Here is a 5,548-nt window from a genome sequence, read left to right on the forward strand (position 1 = left end):
TTATAAGTACCTATATTTTATGGTAGGTAGGTAATCATAGTGGTTTATTTAGTTTAGGTATCAGTGGTTTCCGGGTCAAGGTCCGAGTCGGGGTCCGAGTCCGGGTCCGGGTCCAGTTCCGGGTCCAGGACCAGGTCCAGGTCTAGGTCTTGGTCCAGGTCCAAGTCCAGGTCCAGGTCCGGCTTCAGGTCCAGATAAGAGCCCGGATCCAGGTCCAGGTCTGGGTCCAGGGCCAGTTCCGTCAAAATCGAAATTCGAAATCGCCAAACGTGCGTCGTTGAAGAGTTCCGTTCTGATCATCATCAGCAGTTCCACTTCATCAAATGCGACAGTTTTTAATAAAAATTCTTGATTTTCTGATTAAAATAAGTACAAAAATCTCTATACGCATGCCTTTAAGATTTGAGGAGTTCCCTCGATTCCTCATGGATCCCATCATCAGAACTCGAGCTTGACAAAAATGTGGCTTAAAAACTTGCTTAACAAACATAACGAAGAGGACAAATCGCCAAACGTGAACTATGCGACGTTGAAGAATTCCGTTCTGCTCATCATCAGCAGTTCCACTTCATCAAATGTCACTTTTTTTAATGTATATGCTTGATTTGTTGATAAAAATAAATAAATCACTATATGTATGCCTTTAAGATTTGAGGATTTCCCTCGATTCCTCATGGATCCCATCATCGGAACTGGGTTTTGACAAAAACGGGACCAATCTGTATGTATATACATACAATCAAAAAACGAATTTTCAAAATCGGTCCAGTAATGACGGGGATATGGAGTAACAAACATTTAAAAAAAACCGGTTAAGTGCGAGTCGGACTCGCGTTCCAAGGGTTCCGTACATTACCCAATTTTTAACAATGTATTTTTTATATGTGAAACGCGAGTGAATTGCCTTTAAAAAAAACCCGTAGGAGTCAGATCAAAAACTAAGTAATTAGTCCGACTCACGCTTGACTGCACATTTCTAATAGGTTTTCCTGTCATCTATAGGCTTAGAGGATATAACCAACGGAGACGCCATGTCTATAATTTTCGGTACAACATAGTCTGCCGTTTTTTGCGGGGGGAGGGGCACATCAAATGTATACGTAACGTAAACATAGCCATGTCAGATAAACGTCAGTCCATACATGTGGTTGACATGTCGTTGACCATTGGCCGCCTATTTTCGACAGAGGGGAACGCCTTTTAATGGCCACTCCGTTTGGTTATATTCTCTAAGTCTATAGGTAAAGAACTATTTTGTATATATTTTTTTTAATTTTAGACCCAGTAGTTTCGGAGATAAAGGGGGGGAGGGAATGGTAATTTTTTGGCTATTTTCTTAAATAACTTCTAAACTATTTATTTTAAAATTACAAAAAATATATATTTGACATTATCAAAATGAGCTCTTTCATTTGATATGTAAACACGATATAGTTTATTTTTTTAATTTACTCATTTACCCCCCAAAAGTGGCCTCCATGATTAAAATTCATTTGTTTACGTAAGATATTCGTCTTTGGGTCACGAATTTACATATGTGTACCAAATTTTAACTTAATTGGTCCAGTACTTTTGGAGAAAATGGGCTGTGACAGACGGACAGACAGACAAACGCACGAGTGATCCTATAAGGGTTTCGTTTTTTTTCCTTTTGAGGTACAGACCCCTAAAAACACACAATCGAATTATCAATCCTACTCCTCCTCTTGAGATTTGGAAGTCGGTTAATAAATGAGGGCGCCACTTTCTACGTAACTGTCACATTTTGGACGTAAAATGCTTACACATGGCAACAATTTTGTATGGACATTTTTGAATTCCATTTTATTTAATTTCTACTATTTTATGTCGCACTATAGGCTGCATTGGATCAAAAATCGCGAGGATTTATTGCAAGGTATGTGGAGCCCTTAACTGATAGATTTAAGTCACCATATAGATTAAAATAAACTGTATCTATGGTAAGCCGAAATATTTACTGTCAAATGTCAAATACCTATATTATGTTTATTTTCATCTTGCTAATTATTTCAAAATGGTAAATTTAAAAACAATATTATTATAGTAGTGTAAGCCGAGCACTTTCATTTGATACCAAACTCGAACATACTTTCTGGCAAATAAAATGACCAGAATAGCAAGCCACCTCACAAACAGCTTTTTGGCCTTCTAAGCTTTTCTAGCTCAATAACCTCTTGATCGAGCCTGCTCATAATTTAATGACTAAAATATAATGCCCTCGACTACATGTTTACCCAATTTCATTTAAATTAGAACAAATTTACTTTAGTTATTGAGTTTCAAACTATCTTCTGACAGTTCAGCTTAAAAACATCGAAATGCCGGGACGTGCCGCTAGCCAGCCGCATGTTCAAAGTTGAATGTAAGAACTTCGTTCGCTTCGCTCGCTCGTTCGATTAATAACTAGAGACTGATGACCCTACAGTCAAACTCATTGTTGAGTTTTGCGGGCCTGTGACTATTCTTAAGAATAACTCTGTACTTTATCGAGAGCGAGCGAAGCGAAGTGAAGTTCTTACATTCAACTTGGAACACACGGCTGGCTAGGGGCGCGTCCCGGCATTTCGATGTTTTTAAGCTGAACTATTAGAGGATAGTTTGATACACAATAACTTAAGTAAATTTATTCTAATTTAAATTAAATTGGGTGAACGTACAGTTGATGGCATTATATTTTAGTCATTAAATTTTGAGAAGCTCGAACAAGAGGTTATTGAACTAGAAGAGCTTAAAATGCTAAAAAGCTATTTGTGAGGAGTCTTACTATTCTGGTCATTTTAATTGCAAGAAAGTATGATCGAGTTTGGTATCAAATGAAAGTGCTCGGTTTACACATTTATAATATTGTTTCTTAATTTAAGATTTTATAATAATTAGCAAGAACAAAACGAAATAAAAGATACATAATATTAGCATTTGACAAGAAAGATTACGCTTACCACAGATACAGTTTATTTTAATCTCTAAGGTGACTTAAATTTTTATCAATTAAGTACTCCACAGATCTTGCAATAAATCGCAAACGGTTTTCGATCCTTTGACGACTAAGTAGCACTGCATTCAATTGATCTTTTTGGCAAATCGCAAGGCGGCTTTCGGGGCGAACTGCTAGTTAAATAAATAAATAATAATAAAAATAAAATTCGCCCCACTTATGTTAGGTATATGTGAATGCATGAAAAGGTACTGGTAGGTAAAATAGAAACTGGGAATTGTTCAGGCTACGTACTTTATTTTTCACTTATTAATCACGTTAAAATTTCTAACCGTTTTTGAGATACAGTTTGTTAAACATTCGTGCGAAAATCTGTATGTTTCAAGTTTCAACCCTAGCAAGTAGATCCTATTGAATGACATGACATGTGTCAAATCATGGTCTAATAAAACATGGTCTTCCATTCCCAGAGTGACACGGGCCTACGTCACAATAACATTGCCACTTTATTTCAACATAACATGTTACATGGGTACATTATACCTATGGTTAATAAGTTAAAATATTTCTTTATAATTTTCATTTATATGTATTTTAGCTTAAATTTTACAATAACACGTCATTTTTAATTACTCGTTAGCAATATCTTCCGATTCACGAAAGAAATTTCAGACTTTCGGGTAATTCTGTTTATACTACTGGCAACACAGGATAGCGCTGTGCACATTTGACAATTCGGATCTAGATAACTTCATGCCCTGACCGTCATCCTTGTCGAACGCGTGTTAATTGTTATTTCCTTCTCGCTCAGTGTCAGCAGTCGCAGTGTTTTCCAAACTTTTCACGCCGTAAGCTTGGTAATTAATGTGTAACTGTGAATTAGTTTTTCAAACGTTTGTCTTGTATAGATAAATAAAGTTTAATTTAATACATTAGATTTATTTTATTTTACTATGGTTCTACATGAATAACTTAAAATTAATGCCGTTAAAATAATTTTCACCGTTGGTTAAAATTCTCCCACATTTCAAAGTTTGAGAACCTGTAAACAGCATGATGCCGTAGGCGCGTGTCAGTTAGGTCATACGTGAATCTCGGAATGGAGTACCAGGCGGAGTATATTATTGTACCATGTGTCAAATTAAAATGTAAATAACTTAGTAGGGTTGTCACAGATATAAAAATATTTCATTTGAATGATTTTGTTTTACTTTTAAATTCAGCTTTACGATTATAATTACACGATTGTAGATCACTTAGATAACACTATCCTTTCAGCTCAGTGTCTAGAAATGTTCCAACCTGTATATTGTACGGCCTCCTAGCTTAGTCGGTATACCTATAGTGAGTTAGTGACCCTGCCTACCAAGCGAGGTCACGGGTCAAATCATCAGGGGAAAACATTTATTTGTGTGTTTGAATATGTATTCCTGTGTTATGGATGTTTTCTATGTATTTAAGTATTTTTCTATGTATATAATTGTCGTCTAGTACCCGCAACGCAATAGTCGAGGGTGGAAGCCCTAAACGACGGCGTTGCATGAACAAAAGATTTCCTTTGGCAGGATTGGTCCTTAAGACCCAAGGATGGATTTAAGAAGTGGAGCCACCGAGATTTTTGATGTAAATTTTTAGGGGGGGCTCTCAACTTTATCTTGATATCTATATCATTTTAGTTACTAGGCCAAGTTTGGTATCGTTTTCGTATAAATCGGGGATGCCGAATTCATTCATGATATCATTCCGGCACCATTCCGAAGTAAAAACACATAAAATATGAAAAAAATACTTTTTTTTAAATTCCTCTTCACTCTTAAACTGCTGAACCAATTTAGTTGAAATTTGGTATTGAGATGGTATGGGTCCCAGGGAAGAACATAGGATACTTTTAATGTCAAAAATAATCCCCAAAGGGTGTAAAAAGGGAGGTGGAAATTTGTATAGGGATTCAATAACCGCTGAACCGATTTAGATAAAATTTGGTATAGAGATAGTTTGAGTCCCGGGGAAGATCATAGGATAGTTTTTATTCCAAAAAAATCCCTTAAAAATGAAAGGTAAGGTGTAGGATTGTATGGGAAATCAATAAACGCTGAACCGATTTGGATGAAATCTATGTCTACATCTTTGATTTAGTTGAAAATGATACTAAACTTGACTTAGAACCTAAACTCAAAGAATTATTAACCTCAGACGTCGCAGACGCTTAAAAACCCCCTCACCCCACCTGCATCAAAAATCTGGGTGGCTCCACTTCTTAAATCTATCCTCGGGTCCCAAGGACCAATCCTGCCAAAGGAAATCTCTTGTTAATGCAACGCCGTGGTTGACCTTTTTATGCTCTGAGCACACTCAACTACAAGCCTTTTTGAACTTACTGTGGGGCTAGGTCGAATTGTGCAAAGAATTGTCCCATACCTATCAAGGGGTAGAAAAGAGTGTTTTCGTTCCACTTCGACATAATAAACCCTATCAATAGTCCGTTTACTAGGCCACTATGCTTCGACTCATTCGCATGTTGAAGTTAATGATTATTGATTTTTTTTTTACAAATTTAGATGTAGATGGAAAGGTACATAATTAAATACAATG

The sequence above is a fragment of the Cydia splendana genome, chromosome 1 (assembly GCF_910591565.1).
Source record: "Cydia splendana chromosome 1, ilCydSple1.2, whole genome shotgun sequence".
NCBI classification, from domain to species: Eukaryota; Metazoa; Arthropoda; class Insecta; order Lepidoptera; family Tortricidae; genus Cydia; species Cydia splendana.